This window comes from Rhinolophus hipposideros (assembly GCF_964194185.1).
Source record: "Rhinolophus hipposideros genome assembly, chromosome: 20".
Classification (NCBI taxonomy): Eukaryota; Metazoa; Chordata; class Mammalia; order Chiroptera; family Rhinolophidae; genus Rhinolophus; species Rhinolophus hipposideros.
Genome location: NC_138066.1, coordinates 16,536,944 through 16,558,682, shown reverse-complemented (window position 1 = coordinate 16,558,682; position 21,739 = coordinate 16,536,944). Strand labels below are relative to the sequence as shown.

Genomic DNA, 21,739 nt, shown 5'->3' with positions numbered 1-21,739 from the left:
AGCAGTTAAGAGTAAAAACTGGAAACACACACAAAAAGGGTGAAGGGTCTGGAACCAGAATGCCTGGGTTAGAACCAGAATCCTTGGACTACTATTTGCTTGAATGAATTTTGGGGGCCTAAATTACCTTACCTGTAAAACAGGGATAATAAAATAAACTAAGGTTGTTTGTTAGGAGTCAATAAGCATATAGCTTCTTAGAGTGGTGTCTTTAGCAAATATTAGTTATTATTATTAGATCTATGGTAACCAATACTGGTATTATAATAGTGTTCTAATCAGATGGACTATGTTGCAATACTTAGTTACTAACAATAGATCCAAAGTTTGCAAACACAATTGATGTTTAAAATACACACCACACTAAAGCGTTACTCAAAATTTTACTTTCACCAACTTGTGTTCCCACATGCACTGAAAAGGAGTAGTACACAGGAAGTGTGTTTAACCCATGTAGTTTGCTCTCCATGTTCAATTGTCCATGTGACTGACAGCTCAACACAAGCGGAGAACTACCCCTCAGGATGGAGCCTATTCAAAATGCAATCACTAGTGGATATCCACAGAAAACAGAAAATGTATCTCAATTATTTCATATCCTCATACTAAGACTTTTGATGTTACACACAGAATCTGAACTTTTAAATCACGGCAAAGTTTAGAAACACATAATGGAGGGTTCCAAGTTTGCGTGTTCGTGGGTATGCCATTCAGGGTTAGCTAATGTACTATAAATCATACTGCCTACTCAACATTTCCACTTGGAAAACTAATTGGCATCTCAAATTTACATTGCCAAAGCTAATCTCCTGAGTCCCCTGCAAACCTGATCCACCCAAGTTGTTTGGGCCAAATACATAACAGTCATCGTTGGTTTCTCTTTTTCCCTGCAACAATATGTATGTAATCCATCAGAAAAACCTATGAGCTTTACTTCCAAATAATTTTTTTCAAGTTTTTATTGGGGAATATTGGGGAACAGTGTGTTTCTCCAGGGCCCATCAATTCCAAGTCATTGTCTTTCAATCTAGTTGTGGAGGGCGCAGCTCAGCTCCAAGTCCAGTCACTGTTTTCAATCTTTAGTTGCAGGGGGCGCAGCCCACCATCCCATGCGGGAATTGAACCAGCAACCTTGTTGTTAAGAGCTCGCGCTCTAACCAACTGAGCCATCCGGCCACCCCCCAAATAATTCTTGAATGTGTCCACTTATCTCCATTACCACTCTAACAATGGTCCACGGCACCCTCATTTTTCACCTAGACCCCTGTAAAAAAGTTTATTTTTTAAAGCCTTTTATTACAGAAAACGTTAAAACAAATACAAAAATAGACCGAATAATATAATGAACTCCCACGTCCTCATATATTTCTGCTTTAATTCATGGCCACCCTTGTTTCTTTTTGCCTTGTCCCTGAAGTGAAACTAATCCCAGACATTATACCATCCAAAAGCCTCTTCACTGGTCTGTCTACAACCACTTCTGCACTGCTACTATATCCACTTACCAAGTAGCAACCAGAGTGATTTAAATACATAGATCTGCTTATAGACCTACATATTTTAAATTTATGTTTATACCAGAGGTGCCAAAAAAATGTATATACATGACTTGCATTCACCTTTTATTATCAACATATATTGAGTATTACAATTTTAATACAGTTTTTTCCTTTCTTAAAATGTGCATGTATTTTTTGGCACCCTCTGTATATGATGTCACTACACACACACACACACACACACACACACACAATCCACTTACCAATCAGCAACCAGAGTGATTTAAAATACATAGATCTGTTTATAGATGTATATATTTTAAATACACATATACATACACACATACAGGGTGACAAAAATGTATACACATTTTAAGAAAGGAAAACTATTAATTGTAGAGATAGCAGATCTGTTATCAATATATACCGATAACAAAAGATGAATACAAGTCCCATTTGACTTCTGCAATTACAAGAGGTGCTCAAAGTGGTTACCATCAGCGTCCAGACATTTCTGATCACGGCGAACTTCTACTTGAACAACGTTGATCAAAGTGTCCACTTGTATACATTGTCGGCACCCCCGACAGATAGATCTGTATATCACTATCTATAAATAATACACAGACACACACATACACACACACACACACACAGTGTCACTTCACTGCTTAAAACCTTCAATGACTTGCTTTTGTGCTTATAAATAAAAGCTGAAGTCTTTTGCTTGGACTTTAGGCCCTGTAACATCTGGTAAATTACTTCTCTGATCTTGTTCCATCTCCCCTTTTGTTTACTATGATCTAGTTGCACTGCCCTCTTCCTGTTTCTTCTATATTTCAGGCCCCTTCTCAGGGCCTTTGTGCTTTTTGTTTTCTACTCCCAAGTAGACAGGCTGGCTTCTCCTGGCTTGTCACTATTTAAGTCACGGCTCCAGTATCATCATCACCTTCCCCCACCCCCCATCCCAATCATACTCTATCTTTGTTGGTTTTTTTCCTTCAGGATATTTATTATACTCTTAAAATTATATTCACTTGTATATTTAATTGTAATTATCTCCCTATGATAGAATATAAGTTTCATGAAGAGCACGGATTTTATTTTGGTCAACACTGTATCCTCAACATTGGAAACAGTGCCAAGCACATATTAGGTGCTTAATAGATATTTGATGTTTGAATTTATTCGACCCAGGTTTATTTCCACAGTTGTATCTGTCCCATCACTGCAGTGGAATTGTAATTTAGGACAAGAAAAGAGAAATTCTATTATCTCACATGTAAAAAAAAAACTGTTACAGAACTCAATATACGTGGCAGATTCATGGACTGTAAAATACAAACGTTTGATGATAAATTAATTGGCTAATAAAACTAAATCACCTTTATAATGCTGTCAGTCCCTGACTCAATGTTATCTTTTAATCAAGTGACACGAAGCTGATAAACCTTTGAGGTAACTTGCCAAATAGATTGGAACTTGTCTTCTAAAAACAAACACAACAATCCACAGACACCACTTTAAAATTTGCATGCTGGCTGGGAGGGGATGCCTTTATTTTGTTTTGTTTTCATCTTTAAATAAAGCATTCCGCCTTTGTGGTCTGTTGCACAAGTCTTGTCTCTTGTTACATTTGTGGTGTGCACATGTCACCCTGCTGTCGGTCACTCTGTTGCACTCGCTTTACGGGAACAACCTAAAACAAAATGTCTGAGTGACAGGATGAGTGGGGTACACCACAGACAGGAAATGAAATTCACACTTCTGCCAACACAGCAACTGTCTGCTTTAGTACATGAAAATATTTTTAAAATAAAGGCTAAATAGTCTACCTATCATCAGGCAGTTACAGCTGTGGGTATACTTTGGTTTCCTGTAAACAAAGCAGTCTCTACTTCCACAAAAGAAGTATATTTATTGAGAGCTTAAAACAGCCAGGCATCCTTTAGTCATTACTTTTGTGAGAGAGGTCGTTTCTCTTTGACGAACACCAGTTTAAGAATTCACTTCCTGGTTTTTGGAATTCTGTAATATTGTTCTTAAGATACATTTGTTGCTTCTGCTTTAAAGCAAATCAAAGTGAATTCTTTAAAATGTATGTAGTGCTTTCACAAGGGGAGGGTTAGATGGGTGGAGGAGGGCCCTCCGTTATCTCAAAGCTACATGGAAAATTCCTGATTATAAAAGACCAGAAATCAAACTCAACGAATGGTATAAGGGAAAAGATGTCTTTCTATTGGAGTCATTTACACAAATCTCAATAAACTTTTCTAATAGAACAAAATGAACAGCAGAGCTAGCAGGGCCAGAGGACTGCCCAGTATAGGGGCAGTGTAGGGCCCTGAGAGTCACGGCAGACACACCGTTCTTTATTTTGTGGCCCCAGATTCTGACGCCCTTAGTTATCACAAAAGTGGCGTACTTATACGCTGTTGGTCACAAGGAACGAAAGCATGGCTGATTACAAAAATCCCTTATAATCACTGAAAGAAAGTCAAAGCTCTATAAATGCTATCAAAGACGCAACAGCACTACATGGCAATGGAAATGAAAGAATAAAATTCGCAACCACTAGAGTTTAAGTGGATCAAGTTCAACTTGAAAATTAAATGCTTTATTGACATATGAAAAATTATAAGCAAATTTAATCACATGTACTTCAATGTAAGGGAAAAGCTGCGTATATCTTGCTAGAATAGCAAAAGATTAAGTTATATAAATATTAAGTCTTTCTGAAACAGCTGCCTGAAGATTCGATTGACATAGAGTTGGTCTCTAATTAAAAATTTAGAAAGTCAGGTGAAGACTTTTACACGTTTTTTTCTCCCCCATTCTTCCACTCCCCCACCTCGAGTTCAAGCCGTTGTTTCTCAGTCTAGTTGTGTAGGACACAGCTCTCTGGCCCAGGCTGGTGTTATGAGGCTTGCGCTCCCCCGGCTGAGTCAGTGTCGTCGGTCTGCTGCTCATGGCAGCTCTCGCCAGCTGCTGGCCACTGACGCTGGCTACTGGCCTCTCATGGCAGCACACGGTAGCCCATGGCAGCACTCTGCAGCCCACAGCAGCTCACGCCAATCTCCGGCTGCTCACGGCAGCCTAGCTCCAAGGAGAGCTGTTGTTCACAATCTTAGCTGTAGAGGGTGCAGCTCACTGGCCTACGTGGGAATTGAACTGTAGGAATCGAACCGGCGACCTCAGCGTTAGGAGCAAGGTGCCCCAACCACCTAAGCCATTGGGGCCAGCCGTTTTACACATTTTCTTAATTAACCAGTTCTCTAGAGTCTGGCTCAGAAATAGGACTTCTCCAGCAAATTCTATGGAGCCATCCATGTGCGATCACAAATGTCTTAAGTCCTTTTGGGTTTAACACAAACCCAAAAGGACTTAAAAACCCCCATATTAAGGAAAACACAAGATGAAAGAGAATACCACTCTCGATCTAAAGATGGAGAGTAATTAGCTGCTTGATAAGAAAATGACATAGGATGTCTTTCTAATAGAGTGATAGTAAAGTTCTCATCTTCATCAGAATACAATTGAACATCTATTTACCTCTTGCCGAAAGAGCACTTGCTCAATGAAGAGAAACTCATCCCTAGTTAGATGTATGAGATGAGCTAGTAATAGCTAACTTGACTAGAATGGCTACTGTATGCGTGGAGGCACTGAGCTAATTAAGCACTTTACATTACTTCAGCTAATCTTCACAACAATCCTTTGAAGGAAGTACTATTTTTTACCCCCAACGAACATGTAAGAGACAGAGGGGCTCAGAGATCATGTTATTTGCACAACATCACACAGCTAGTAACCCTTAGAGCAAGGATTCAAATCAAAGTCTGGCTTGAAAATTCATGCTTTGAATCACTCTCTACTGTGCGGTTCTAGTTTCATGACATAGTTTATGGAAAATGAAGTATAATGTCTCTGCACAGACCTTTTCAACAGACTAGAATTTAAAAGTAGAGTACGGGAGAGGAAAGGACTGAAATGCATCCAGATCTCCACTCTTCTCGTTCCTTTTTCGTTCCATGTATCAAGGCCACGAACAGAAAGACTGTACTGAGGGGCATGGAGAACATCTGGCTGAGATATGAATCCAGATGGGCTGGACAATAAAGAACTGTAACTTCTGTTGGGAATGATAGTCGTGTTTTAGCCTCAAAAATGGAGGAACGAGTACTCTCTGCTTTAAATAAATTTGAGGAAGCACTCTGTGCCAATCCCTCCCAATCAAATTCACTTCCTAAAGCATGAAATCTGTTAACTGGCAGTTTCTTCTTCTTCTCAGGCAAAGCGTAAAGGAAAAGGTCAATTAAGGGAAGAAAATACTTAACTCTTCTGAGGTTGGAATAATCTTTGAGGAATGTGGCCAGGGCGATCATCCGTGACCAACAGGCAGGCTAAGGAAGCAAAGCAGAGCACCAACACACCTGGCCAAACTGCGGAATGTCAGCTGGACAGACATGCTTCTGTTGTATAGGCAACACACAAGAAGGAATGGATTCTGTACTATGGGAAATCAAGTTTCAGCAAGTGGGTGTGATACTTTTATTTCAACATTAACATGAAGGAAGCAGATTTTATGTTTATAATGTTTGTAATGCCAAACTCTTGAGTTTGTTTGGTATTTCTGCCTGAAGCCAAAATTTATAGGTCAATTGTGTAATACTGATTGCACACAATATAATTGCACAAGGTGAGTTGGTTGGCATTTGTACAAAATTCAAATACACAACATCTAAACTATTATATTTTTGTCTTAAAGAAGATTCATCTAGGGGAAACTTTCAAATACATTCCACCCTCCTAACGTTCTCCCCTTCTTGATAAGCTTTCTCTGCTTATTTAGTTGTTTACTTTTCAGATTAAAGGCGCTAGGGAATCTTCCGGTAATCCCATTAAGTGGAAAGGAGTTCATGTCCCCACTTAGTGTTACCGTAACATGTAAAAAGGGAATTTCACAACAAAAAGCTTCAATTATCAGACCAGAGGCCAAAGGACTACGGAGCTATCAATACTAGTGCCTACTGAAAAAGTCTGGCTAAACCCCCAAAAACAGGAAGGAAAAAGTCACCGTGCCTTGATGTATGAAACATGGCTGCCAAAATCAAAAGCACCTACCAGACAGTGAGAAAAGTTTGATACTGTAATCCTGAAGAAACTTAGCTCAAAACGGGAGAAAATTCAAACCCAAATGTTGCAGGTAATATTATCTGTAATAAACAATCCCAACCCCAGCCCCACCTCCACTATACATGGCCACGAGGTCAAGTGCTAATATTAGAATGGCAATCAATACCCGGAGCCCTGGGCGCCGGGGCATAAACTCCCAGGCATATGCCTATGAGCCTGGCAGAATTATTTGTCCCCTTACGCAGACAAGCAGAGGCTGGGTGATCTAGTGGACCAACGACCGGCACAGCAGAGAAGCCCTCAGGGCTCCAGTTCTCACTCGTCACCTATAACCATCAAATCACTGTAGTTCCAGCTAACCCTCCACTGCACTGTGGCACAATTCCCAGCGCAACTACCCTCAGACGCAGCTATTTGTCCCCGTTCCTACTTTTCTACAATCTAAAAAGGAAAAAAAAAAAAAAGGTCTATTTGTTCAAGGCTGAGGGACAAATTCTGTTAGGACCAATCTCCCTGGTCTTTTCCCTACAGACCATAAATGGGAGGTGAAAAATCCCCAGAAATTTTGTTTCGTTCATTTTCAATGGTCATTTACTGATACGCTCTTATAACTATGTATTGCATTTTTTGCCTCAAACGTGCATTCAGACAGAAACATAATCTAGGATCAATCATTTTATCACTGGCCATATAATTCAACTGGCCAATTTCTACAGCCTGGGACACATCTGAGTTGACATTTGCTGTTTTTGGCTATCCAGCAATAGATCGCTCCTTCCTGGTCTCCGTTTGGGGAACCTTCCCCAATGTCCCATGGTTTTGGTGGCCTCCAACTCTGGAACTGCAAGGGGTCTTGCAGGAAGCTGGCACGTGGTTTAGGCCCGGCCAGTTGGAAATTCTCCTCTGAATCTTAGGCAAGTGACCCAACGGAACAGGGACAGTGGGGGACGGTGGCAAGGTATAGACCAGTCTGTCCCCGATCCCTGGCCTTCTTCAAATGCCTGTGGCCCCTGCCTGTTCTCTAAGCTTGGTCTTTCGGCCTCCCATCCATTAGGTGAGCTCTGACATCCTTCGAATGCGTATTTTGCTGAAAGCTAGTTAAAATTCATTTCTGAGCTTGCAACAGAGAATCTGATACATCAACTGAAGTTCAGAGAATTTAATTCCTTTCCTCAAGTCACACAGCTTGTAGTGGAGCCTAGACTCCACCCCATGTCATCTGACACCCAGGGAGACACTTGAACCCTTCATCCCGAGTTAGATATTACTACTACAGGACATTGCTAACCTAATAATTGGAAGCAACCAACAGTTAAAAACACATCTGGTCAGTTGATCTCAAGAGAACAAAGGCAGGATTTCACTGCAAAGCCTGGTGTGGTATTTGTTCTATTTTTCACGGCATCCTGAAGACAAAGTTCAGGTCTGAGTAGGGAAAGATTTAGACATATATTCCCATGAGGCAAATCCTCCTTTGCTATTTCCTAAAGTCCCTTCTTTATCATTATTCCTTTAATAAGTTTGCTGAATATTAAACATTGCTTTTTAAAAATATCAAAAACTGGATGCTGAAAACAAAAAGTTAGGAAGGACACGGGACTTAGGCAGGAGGGCAAGAAAGCCCACGTGGGAAAAGAAGTGGGTGCATGCCCCATCCTTGGTCCCCCTTCAGTCTTCTCTGAGAGCAACAGTCTTCTTTTCTCCATGCTGTCTGGTCACACATCCACGTGACCTCCTTTCAGGGATTTAAAGTGTTTAGCTTTTGGTTTGGGTTTTAAAAGTACTACCAAATGAGAGGTCAGACCAGGCCCTCAGAGAGGACCTACTTCAGCACGTTTTGTGAGAACAGCATGATATAAAATTATTTTAAGTTCTGAGTGCCTTTGAGAAGAGCACTCACACTTTCCTGAGCCTCCAGGCAGCCACCACTCCTGGACTTACACTGAGCAGCCTGGCTCCAAAACGTGGAGTGAGAGCTGAGACTCAGAGACCAGACGTCTCATTATAGCACTGCTGCCTTTCTAGTCTCTCTTTGCAGCCGCCCTAGCAAGCCTCAGCCTTGTCTCCAGCAGCCATCTCAAAATACCTCCCCTCAAAAGGACAAAAACAAACAAAACCTCCCAAAGAACTAGGTGCTCATGAGCAGACTTGGTCCTTAGGCCACTTCCCAGCATAACTGATCTCAGCCTCCTGGTGACTGATTGACAGTGGGGAGTCTTGTTTTCAAGAAGGTCCAACTCCAAGGAGAGGAGAAACTGCCTTAGCTCAAAGGAGCCTACTTCCTCTATAGACTGAATCAACAAAGCTTCTCAGGCCTGTGTCCCTAAACTCTAGACTTAAATAGTTTTCTTTCAAAAAGATAAAACTTAAAAAGCTGTCTGGACCAAAAAATAAATAACCCCAACAGTTCTTTCTCAGGATTTTAACATGATGGATGTACTGGTTACCAAGAGACATAACCAACATTACCTGGCACCAAATTTAAAATAGTTGGTGGGGATAAGCAAAACAAAAGAGGAGATTAACTCAGAAAAACTGTTGAGCATGTGAAAAATCATTTCATTTGCATGATTCAACAACCGCCTTTCCAGGTATTTAAAACACACCTGCAGAAGGAATGCAAGTTGGGTTTTCAAGCACTTGGCCAGAATGTCAAACCCTGCTTTTACACCATTTCTCTTTCACCGGCAAGCGAAAACCTCTTATGAGGCTCAGGCCATCTTCCATTATTCTTTGCTGCTGTCATCTTCTGACATCCCTTATCTTGCTCCATCTTCTTTCCTTTCACTCTGATTCCAACTACAATCTTAAGAGATTCCATTATTTATACAGATGAAAATCCAACAGCTTTGCCCCAATTTCTCCTTCTCCTGACCTTCAAAAACCTTCACCGGGACTCCATCTAGACTTGTAATTCCCAGAGTCCCTGTGGAAGGCAGGCGTCAGATCTTCACGCACTTGATTTCAGATACCAAACTCCCACTTGCTGACCACAACCCCTCCCTCACTTGTGACTCGCCTGTGTTCATTCTCCTCAACCTGAGGGAGACTCCGAGTTCCTGATTCCTCAAGTTTTTCCAAGCCGTCAACCTCTTTTTGGTTTTTCTTCCATCTAACCACCCGAGTGCCAGGTTCTCTTTCCTAACCGGTTTCCCTATAATCTGTTCTGTGACTGAATTCCCTTCAGAGCACTCACGGCAGCTTAAAACGATAGGATTCCCTGATGAGTGATTAGTATTTGTCCGAGCAGTGAGCTCAGTGCCTTGTCTAATGTCATCTCTTTCTTGTCTAGCACAGGGCCTGACAGACACTAAGGGGACAGTCAGCAAATACACATGGAATAAATGAGACAAAGGCAGGACCCACGAAAGAAGATGACAAACCCACGCCTCTGGATGCCGTAGCACCCTCGGGGTCACAGTGCCAAAGATGTCCGAGGTGACAGCGACAACACTGAGCTGGCTCAGTGGGGCACTTAACGCTTCCAGAGAGTGTCCCCCCCTTCCCTGCTGTTCTAAGCTCTCCCTCCTCTCAAGCCCCATGACCAACTCCTGCTTCCTTCAACTCTCCACAGCGAACCAGCTCTTCTACCACATCAAGGAGTAGGGGCTAGCTGGTGTGATTTCTCCCAATGACTCTCTCACCTGCAAGCTTACCTCCCTTCTCTCATCTGAGAGAATGAAGCATCCAGCTGTCAAAGGTCAACCCTTTCACTCGTGTCCCTGACCCCGCTTCCATGTCTCTTAGTTTTCTCAGTCAGTCTCCTACAGTGATGGCTTCTCCTCAGCCTGGAAACATGCTCTCGTCTGTTCTCGCACATCCTTAAAACAAAACTCTTACCGGGTCCTATGTTCCTTTCTAAGTTCTCTTTCTTTAGCTTCTAGGACATTGGGTCCACTTGAGACCTCTCTAAGCACCCCAGTGTGATATCCTTTGTGAGATACTGTACCTTATCTTACCCTACCCTACTCACTGCTCTTCAACCAGACGGATTATCTGACCTTCACAGTAATTTGAAACTCATTTACAACTAACCGTACTTAAAAATCAGCATTTTCAGCTCCTCTTGAGAGATGAAAAATCTGAACCCACAGGTCCACATTCACACCTAGCAACACCAGGCCAGAGTTGAGCAGTGGACGTCCTTGGAGATATCACAGGGTGGTAAGTGCTATGGTGAAAAACAGTACAGTAACAGAGTGCTGCTGTGTGTATCTGTGTGTGTCACATGGTATGGTCAGGGGAAGTGTCTCGGATTAAGGTGGCCTGTGAGCAGAGACCTGCAGGAAATAAGGCAGGGAGCCACGTGGCTGTTTGGGAAAAGAACATTAAAGACACAAGGAGCAGCAAATGCCAAGGCTCCGAGACAGAAATGTGCTCGGCTGGTGTGAGAAACAGCAAGGTCAACAGCACTGAGTACAGTCAGCCAGCAGAGTGCGGCAGAAGATGGGGTCAAAGAGACAGGGAGGGGTAAGAGGTACAGATCTCAGTGTCTCCACTTCCTGATCTGTAATTCGCCTTCCAATGCACGGCGACTGGGATTTTCTTCTGTTTGTCAAATCCAACAGACATTTCTCAATCTTAATCTTTCTTGACCACCTGATATTGCTGACAACCTTCTACCTTTCTAGCATTCTCACTTTCTTAGCATTCCTTTTATATTTCTGACTATTCCTTCACATCCTCATTTGTGGGCTCCTGCTTTTTGGTCAACTTTTAAAATATGTCGTCTTCTATGATTTCTCATCATTCCTCCTCTTGCAGTCTGTATACTCTTCTGGAAATGTTCATTCGTACTCATGACCACCTTATCCCCCATATGGATGACTCCTGATTAGTTATCAAGAAGGCATAACAAATGACCCTAAAACTCAGAAGCCTGAAACAATAGAAAATATTATCTCACACGGCTTCTGTAGGTTAGGAATTCAGGAGCAGCTTAGCTGGGTGGTTCTGGCTCATGGTCTCTTACGAGGACAGTCATCGGAAGACTTGACTAGGGCTGGAAGGTGTTTCCAAGATGGCTCCCTCACAGGGCTACTGTTAGGAGGTCCCAGTTCTCTGCCATATAAGTTTCTCCACTGGTCTTCGTGAGTATCGTGTGACATGGCAGCTGTCTTTCCCCAGAGTAAGTGATGCCAGAGAGAAGAAGGCAGAAATGCAATGTTTTATGACTTCACTTTGGAAGTCACACACCACACTTTCTGCAGCACCCTGTTACTTGGATAGGTTGGCCCTACTTAGTGTGGGAGGGGACTATGCAGGGATATAAAAAATACTGGCAGGCAAGAATCATGGGGAACCATCCTGGAGGCTGGCGGCCACCACTCCCACACTGGCTCTCCAGCGCAGATCTGTCATCAGAGCACCAGACCTGCCCAATCAGCTGTCTGCAGTAGCTGTGTTGTTGCTGGTAACGGCACTATTTTACTGCTATTTCAGACTTTTACTGGCGAAAACTTGGAGTCTGGCACGATGGTACATCCATCAAGATGGGAGTTGTGTGATGGTGGTGGAAATGGTTAGGTGCTGGCTCTGAGCACTAGGAAGTCAACATAAAGGAGACATTATAATTATCATTTGCTGAATACCCAGGCAGGATGCCTGCTGCTTTACAATCACCATCTCACAACTCCGTGAACAAAAGTCATTCTTTCCATTTCATAGATGAGGGAACAAAGGTTTTGAGAGTAACTTGCCTAAGCTTACCAATTACACAATCAGTATGAAAGAACAGGGATCAAATTTTAGGCCTATTTTCAAGTGCTTTTTTTTAAAAAAAAAAAAACACAAACAAACACAGACCTCTACTCCATGGGTTCTTTAGCAGTCTGCATTCTTTGCCTGCTCTGCACAATGCAGGTCCATTGTAGCCTACCCACTACAGTACCAGTAAGGCTCTAAGTGAATTCTCAAATATCAGAAAACCAATTTTTTTTGTTTTGTTTGTTTGTTTTTTAAAATTGAATCAGGTCATGCTACTTTACTGCAGCCTTACAAGCAATTCTCAAAATTCACTGGCCACAAAATTTAATCCAGTCTGTAAAACACTAGTCTATCAATTTTTCTTATCCAACTATGTCTTTAGTCATTCTCTATGTGGCTAGGCTAAGAAAATGAAATAATTTGCCAACAGGCACTCTTAAAAGTCCCACAAAGATACTAATTCTCAAATATCAAACCAAGGCGAAAAGAGAAAGGCATGGCAAAGTATGCTGAATCTCTTAAATCAACTGCCTGGTTTTCTTTACTATCACATGCACTGTTTGACTTGTAAAGTCCTTGTGCAAATCCTTCTTTCCCTAACTGCTTTTATGCATATTGCAGATCCTCTTGGCCCTGCACTAACATATAATGAAATCCAGGAGAGCACTGCTGCTGGTGCTTAGGGTCTGACACTTACATGGTCCAGTTAACTTCTGTAAAATCCTAATAATAATGCTGCTGTTGCTGATGAAGGAGCAGGAGGAGGAAGAGGAAGAGGATGAGAAAAGAAAAACAAGTAGCAAAAGGCAAAGTTCAAAAGACAGGGAAAAGAGAAAGCAAGTGGCAGTTGCAGGCCTTAATTAGCTCATGTTTCTTAACCAACCCAACGTTCCTTGCTTCCTACTCTCTTCCCCCTTACACAATCATTTCAGTATTGCACCACTAATACCGATGAAAAATTGACTCCACGGGCTCACTGCAAATTTAATTTGTTGAGCTTTCTTGATGCCGGATCTCATGTTTAATAGTGACGTTATTTTTCAAATTCATTAAATCTACATTTTAAGATAAATTTATGATGAAGCAATGACCCACAGCACTTTTCCACCTATTTTTCAGATAGTATTCATAAGAAATCAGACAGCTAGGAACAAACAGATCACACATAGTATTTTGCAATACTCTAGAGTACAATGTGAAGCAATGAGAATTCCAAATATTTTAGTTAGGATTTGGAAAAAAGAGGAAAATATTCAAACCAAAATGATCCAAGAGTAAATTTAAATCTCATATGTGTTTTAAATTTGCTGGAGGTAAAAAAGTTAAATCATAATATATTTGCTCCAGGGTAGGAACAGGCAGTGGAGTACAATCCCACACCTGCTGCCTACATTGTTTTTAGGTATTGGTTGAACCAGGTCCTATAAACTAGTCCAAAAGGCAACCCAGGGCACAAGAAAAAGTAAAGAACAAAAGAGAATGATTTTAACTGCCAAAGGCAAAATTTTTGTACAATAATTAGAAGGAAGGAAAGCTGCAACCCTAAAGAGGGTCTGTCATTTTCTCACATGACAATAGACAGCTAGTGAGGCTATACATTAAGTCTTACAGACTTCCTGAGTTGCCAGGGAACCCTACATACCACAGAGGTCCACCCTTTACATGTCTAACCACAGGAGATCGTGATTTCTAAAAGGAAGGTGGCTGAAGATATTCAACATCTAACCATTCTACCAAAACAAGAAGACATGGTCCATTTTGTTCTTTTTTTTTTTTTTTGGCAAACAAGAAAGGAAAAAGAAGGAGAGGCAGCGATGTAGCCTTCTTCACCATTAGAACCAGGATACAGACAGCTCTGATACGCAGACATTTACTGCTACTGACAAGATTAGTCAGGTATTGGGAGAATTGAGGCTTGTGATACACAAAGGGCAAGAGTGTAGATATGTTTTTTTTCCTTTTTCTTTTTGGCTGTATGAATTGATAAGATTACTTATATTTACTATGATATAATACTGATATATGGACTAACTTGTGTTTTCTATTTACCTTGCTTTTCTTTTCCTTGTATATTTCCTTTCTTTTCATCTATTAAAGAATATTTATTCCATTTCTATTTTTACATGCTTGCCTTACATTTTAGTAAGTATATTTAATGGAACCAATCACTATTTCTACTTTGCAGTCATGTTTTTTCTAAACGAGGCTGCCTTGGCGCCCAGTAATATGCTTTGAAAAATCAATGTAATTCACAACACCAGTTTTTTTAAGTGTTAAGGAAATTTAAAATCCCACACATATATATTATACCTTAAAAATAAAGGTTGCATCTCAGCCATACCCTAAAAACAAGAATACTTGAGTCTAGGCAAGGAAAACAAAAACAAGGACTCAATGACAAAATGCTGATAAGCTGCAATGCCCTTTCAGTAACTCAAGACCCAAAACCAGGATGATGCCAGAATCAGGAAAAAAAACAGGAAAGCAGCAAAGTAATATATCTGAACTTCCGCTTAAGAAAAAGGATGTAACCAGGCAAAAGGCTATGCACGTAAAGAATAGGAAAGTAATATGGCAGGAGTGGAAATGGCTGTATTAGTAAGGAAGGTGGCACTGTGGGTTATTTTTTTCCCCACTCTTTGCAAATTTCTTTTCCATGATGTTGTTATACTGTATTTTCAATTTTTAAAAAGGACCAAACAAAAAAAGGGCAGCATAGGAAAACATACCGTGGGAACAGAGTCAAGCACACAGATGTTTTGCGTAAGCTGCATTTTCAGAAACATCTGCCTTTGTGCAAGACTTGAAAAAGTAAAGCTGTTGTCAACAAGTTCTCCAAAGTAAGGGGTGGGGCCTGAGAGAAAGTGAGCTGTGAAGAAACCAACAATTAAAACCCTTAGGGCTGAGAAACATAGTTTCTTAGATTAAGTTCCTCATTTATGAGCCACCTCTGCCCAAAATGCTTTGCCGTCAGCAAAGTCTACAACTCAAAACAAGGAAGACCAAGTTGCCTGTAAGTCTCCCCTCGAGTGACTGAAGTTCTCTTAGCAGCGCCACTCAGCTCTTTGCAGAGATTGCGCATCTCTGTGGCAGATGACACAGAGCACAACCTACTGTATAAAAACCTGAGTGGGGAGCAAGCTGAGCTACTTCTCCCATCTTATTCCAATTCTAAATAAAAATGCTTATCACATTCAGGAAAATTCATGTAAAAGCAAAGATAATACACACATCTGTTCATCTGTTCAACCATCTTGCTTTGGTTGCTTTGGTGTATGTTCAACTTTATTTCTGTTTAGTGAGATGAATACTCCTAGGTTTATACTGTGTGCTTTTTCGTGTAAGGCAATGGAGAGCACGTTCACACTTGCTTTACTAGAACCCAGCCTAACGCCATGTACAGTACTGAATAACTGTGATCTGAAAATTAACAGGGATGACACTGAAGACCCAACCACACTTCAGAGGATAATAAACTATGAAAGTCACCGTCAAACCCCTTCTCTGGTGTTCACGAGGTAGGTGTGTAAGCCCATGTATCTGCAACACAAACCCCAGGGAGAGAGGCTACCTTGCTTGTTCTTGTTTGCAGCCTTCAATCACGCCTTATACCAGTGGGGAACTCGCGCTTGCACAAGAACTTTCAACTTACTTGCAGAGTTCTCCCAAAGGTCTAGTTGGTGTTCTGTCTTGAACTTCCTTTTTCTGAGAAGTTGAACGTCTGGTATGGGGTTACTGTCCTACATATGCCTTCTGGGTGAGTCGACTATAAAAAAATTTACAAACCTCTTGCACAGGCATGGTAGTCTGTTCTAGGTCCTATATGAGCTCCTCTTACTGCTAACGTGACAGGAGAGCTGGTAAGCTGCGGGTTTATATAAATCTGTTAGGATAAAGCCACCCAAACTGCTCATATTATCTCACTGTAGAGTGAAAGAGTGGAGGGAGGGCCGCAAAGATGGGAGAAGTAAGCAGGTAGATCTGAGGGTTGTACATGATTTTCCAAAGTTTGGACTTTACCGTGAGGACAACGCAGACCCAAAGCTTGCAGTCCCAGAGAATGGACTGGAAGAGGCTGAGACTTAGAAACAGATAGATGTTCCTTTAGTTAGTAATCCAGGCGAGAGAAGGGTGGTCTGAACTGAGCTAATGGGAAAACAGAAAAGATGGATATTTGGAGGATATTTGTCTAGTTCACTTTCTTGTAGAGATGGAAAATTATCCATAAAGAAATTTTGTAAGAAAAACCTGAGAGAGAAAAGCCTTTGTGCAAATTCCTTGCGCTCAAACAATGTCTTTTGCTTTGCACCTCCTTCCTGGCTTCAGACAGACCCTTCCCTTTAACCAAGTCCAATGTATTAAGACTCTCATGCAACAGGGTAAAAAAAAGTCTATTTACGTGGCTATTAACTTTCAGACTACTGACTTTTGTCCAAACTTTTCTCAAAAACAGGGTTTTTTCCCCCCCACCATCTCAACTTTTTCTTAAGTTACATTTTGCCCATCCTCAGATTTGGAGTTCAAATGTGCCTTAACCTATCTGCCAGCTAACAACCAATCATTCCAGACAAGCCAGGCAACCATACAGGCAATTCTTCCTCATGTCACTTTGTTATCTACACACCTCTGTATCATTTCCTGTCAGGCACCAAACTTCCAGCATCAAGGAACAACAGCTGTGGAGAACGCTTTTACACAAAAGACTTCCCCCTTCCTTATCCCCTATTCAACGGATATGACAATATACTGATGATAGTCAGGGCTCAAATTAAATGAAAGATAATGCAACTAAGTTTTGAAACCATTTTAAACCAGTCATAAAGAAAGCAAGCTTAGTTGTCTGGACATAGTAAGTAGCAAAAGATGAATCAGAAACCTGAGGCCTAATTTCAGTCAAAAGAAGGCAAGTGAATTTCACTAATTCATCTGTATCACATTCGAATAGGAAATTGGTGAAGAACTGTTAGGCAGGTAATGCTAAATCTTTCTGGCGTTCAGTTCAATTAAGTTACCCATTATTAAAGACTAGTTAAAGAAGACTCACAGATAAGTTTGGATTCATTGATAATTTGCTCATCTCTAAAAAAAATCAGGAGATGTGTAGAACAGCTGCTGGAGAACTGAAAAAGAATTTAAAGATGAACTATAGGCTATCCAGGAGAGGACTGGAGTAAGTCTGGGGAATAATATTTGATTAAATATTATTACAATGAATTTTACATCTAAATCACAGTCAAGTTGCCATGTCATAATAGGCAGCTAACTTTGCTTCTTCTCTTGTACAAATGGGATCACAATACTGAACAAGACGTTAGAGTAAAATATGACGAAAAATATGATAAGGTAGCTGTACCAAACCTTTCCGCAAATAGACTTCCAGTTCTCAGATCACAGTTTCCATGGACTCGGGGAAGGCAGTAAATAGTAGGTGCATACTTGGTCAGGGCTCAACTGACCAGGGTTTTCTAATGCCCGCTTGCCTATGGCTTGGGTGCCTTTGAGCCAGTTTTAGCACTTGAGACAGATTCTCTACCTATAAAAGAGAAGGTTAGTATCTCACCTGCTGTAGGGAAACATGTGAAAGTAGAGAGGGAAAAGCATGAACTGACAGATGACCTGGAGTTCTTGCTCTGTCACGAATGAACTGGATCTCAATTTCCTCATATAACATAAACTCTTAAACTTTATAAAGGAGACTTTCATCAGGAACCTTAAAAGCACTCCATTAGTTCAAGATAAGATCAAAACATTTCTACAGTATTAATCAAAAATACCAGTTATGTTTTTCATAGCAGAAGAGGTAACTGTCAAAGAGGTTTCTAAAGGTTATGAACAATGGGCTGGACTACTCTGCAAATGTGACTGCTAAAACCTATAGGTTTATGTTCAGAAACCAAATGGTTGATTTGTTCACGGGATTCCTGCTTCCTTCCACTGCAAAATTTTTTTCTGGAAAAAAAACCAAACTCTTGTCTCTCTTCCACCCCAGTATTGAAAAAGAAAGGGATGGGAAAGCTGCTTGGGTAGTTTTACACCCATAGATGGCTGCCTGAGCTAAAGGGTGTGCACCAGAATCACCTGCATGGGCTATATTACTGATTCATTTAGTTTTACCTCTCTTTATCTGAGTTTCTTCATCTGTAAAACAGGATTAGTTACATGTACCCTGTCTCACATGCTTAGGAATAAAATATCCTCTCTTAGTAGACAAAGTTTGTGGAAACTTTCTAGAAAGTAGAAAGTATCAAGAGTATACAAATTCAAGTTATTATCCTCAAGTCCACGAAGCTTAGGCTTTACCTTTTTATATTCGGACTAAATGTTAACTTTGCTCAATGAAACAGAAAAAGAAACCACTCTCTAGGTGTGTGTTCATATGGAATAAACTCCTGACTTCTTTCTGAAGTGATCTGCTTTAGCTTTTAAAACAATTTTTTGGTTTAGTGCAGAAAACTTTTTACCCAGAGAAGCTAAGTGGCTGGAATGAACATCTCAGCCTATAAGTGGAACTAGAACAGCGTCGCTATTTCTTTAAGTAAAAGTGTAACAGTAGTAATGAGGACTAGCTAAGGTCATTCTACTGTCTCTCCCTGTATTCACCAACTCCACACCTCGCTATATTTAGACGAGGTATGCATACCCCATTAAAGACAGTGGGGTTATTACCTCAGCTGAGAAGGAAAGACACTAACCAAAATAGGTGTACTGATGCATTCCTTGGCAACCAATAGAACAATCAGTGCTCTATTTTATTTCCTCTGAATAGATGTATAATCACTAGCATGCACAGAGCAATATCTACCACACGAAAGTTGGGCACAGTTATGACTAACGCAAAGCAGTGAGTATCTTTAACTCACTTGCCAGGACTGCCTGCCACGCTTTAGCCAGACACACAGAGCTGCCCAGGTCCACAGGGTAAAACGTACAGCAGTTTGGTCTCCTGGGAACTGGAACAAACAGGTTTCCAACCCAGGAATCACCAGAGCATCAAAAACACTAGGGTCTGCCTGGGTCGAGTCCTCCAGCATTGCCCAGCTAACAGCCTCCAGGACCCCACATCCAGCAAAGGAAGAACCAAATGGAGACACAGCAGACTTAGGCATTCCCCACACACACACACACACAAGAAGGCTTACGGAAAATGGATTTTATGATAAAGATTGTGTTGAACTGAGTTAGGGATGTGGCAGTACATATAATGGGGGAACCGGCTTGGGGGGGTACCTATTTCCTAAGTGGCCCTTAAATCTGGAATCAAAGGAAAGAGCCGGGGGAAAACAGCTTAAAGAAAAATATAGTTGCCCTCCAGAAAGAGCTAAGAAAACCCTAATAATAATCAGATGTTTCTGGTACCTCCCCAACTGTCAGGGAAAAAAAAAATTAAATAATTTAAAGAATGTGGTAAACATACTTTTGAAACTGAAGTATAACAAATAGAAATCTGTTTATCTTCATTCAAAGGAAACTGCACATTGCCACTAGGAACATTTCCACTGCAGGAAAGATAAGCAGATGCTGGATGTTTTCCCAAAGCTTTTCTAGTGTCACTGAAGAGGCTTATGGAATCTGCTTTACATTTTTTTCAGATTAACAGTTAATGCTAAAAAGGCAATATTTTGAATGTTGTTTTTTTCTCTTCATAATATATTGTAACATTTCTACAGTAACATATTTAAACAATATTTACTTCTAAACAGTTCAATTATTTTTAAGAGTGAATTTTGAAAAGCCCCATTTTCTGTTTCCTCTGCATTAAAACCCGAATTAATGAAAAATATCTATACATATTCCCAATTAACTGAAAAACTGAAGTAATTCTTGGGGAAAAAAATTCTATGATAAATAAGTTTGTTTTTTTAAAAAAGATTTGATTGGGGAAGGGGAACGGGACTTTATTGGGGAACAGTGTGTACTTCCAGGGCTTTTTTCCAAGTCAAGTTGTTGTCCTTTCAGTCTTAGTTGTGGAGGGCGCAGCTCAGCTCCAGGTCCAGTTGCCGTTTCTAGTTGCAGGGGGCACAGCCCACCATCCCTTGTGGGAGTCGAGGAATCGAACTGGCAACCTTGTGGTTGAGAGGACGCGCTCCAACCAACTGAGCCATCCGGAAGTCAGCTCAGCTCAAGGTGCCGTGTTCAATCTTAGTTGCAGGGGGAGGAGCCCGCCATCCCTTGCGGGACTTTGAACCGGCAACCTGTGGTTGAGAGCCCACTGGCCCATGTGGGAAGCGTACCAGCAGCCTTTGGAGTTAGGAGCACGGAGCTCCAACTGCCTGAGCCACCTGGCTGGCCCCTTATTTTTTTTTTTTTATTTAAATAAGGTATTTAATTTCTAAGAGCGATAAACTGGTCTGAGTTTTCTCAAGGCTTTACATGTAAAACCCAGAATTTTTTTGGCCAGAGCAAACAGGCACTGGATTAAGGCCTAAAGAAAATGTGAGATGGCAAGAAAGTGCAAATGGCACACGAAACTTAATGGCTCACACTTCTGAAAATGCATAACCACACATGGTAGGCTGTAGAAATTTATCTTAAAAGAAGGTTTAATGATTGGAGAATTTTTTTTTTTTTACTTGGGGAAAGGGAACAGGACTTTATTGGGGAACAGTGTGTACTTCCAGGACTTTTTTCCAAGTCAAGTTGTTGTCCTTTCAATCTTAGTTGTGGAGGCTGCCGTTCAGCTTCAAGTTGTTGTCCTTTCAGTCTTAGATGTGGAGGGCGCAGCTCAGCTCCAGGTCCAGTTGTCATTGCTAGTTGCAGGGGGTGCAGCCACCATCCCTTGTGGGAGTCGAACCGGCAACCTTGTGGTTGAGAGGACGCGCCCCAACCAACTGAGCCACCCGGGAGCTCAGCGGCAGCTCAGCGGCAGCTCAGCTCAAGGTGCCGTGTTCAATCTTAGTTGCAGGGGGTGCTGCCCAGCATCCCTTGTGGGACTCGAGGAATTGAACCGGCAACCTTGTGGTTGAGAGCCCACTGGCCCATGTGGGAATCGAACCGGCAGCCTTTGGAGATAGGAGCACGGAGCTCTAACCGTCTGAGCCACCGGGCCGGCCCTGATTGGAGAATTCTTGATTCTCCGTACACAACTGAGTTACACAGCACATTCATTACACAAAATGGGTAAGCCCTTGACAGTGGCTCTATCCTCCCAACAAGCTCTTTCTCATTAATTTAATAAGTATCTGGATGAAAAACAATTAGACATTCTCTTAATTCCTCTCAACTTTTTCTTCAATACAGCAACAACTTTAAGTCATTTTGTCTTCCTGGTTTAAATCACCAGAAATGTATTACCCAACATTGCTTCTTTTTACAGTCACCACGTAGGTTCTGACTATTTGATGAAGACACAAATATCCAGGCTTTACCGTAACATTCCAAGTTTTCCTTAAGCAAATGCC

The 21,739-nt window shown here is 41.3% G+C and overlaps 1 protein-coding gene across 3 annotated transcripts in view; it reads right to left on the bottom strand.

The window, feature by feature from the left end:
* SSH2 (slingshot protein phosphatase 2) overlaps positions 1-21,739 on the bottom strand; it is a 221,635-nt gene that overhangs the window by 59,559 nt on the left and 140,337 nt on the right. The window lies entirely within an intron of this gene.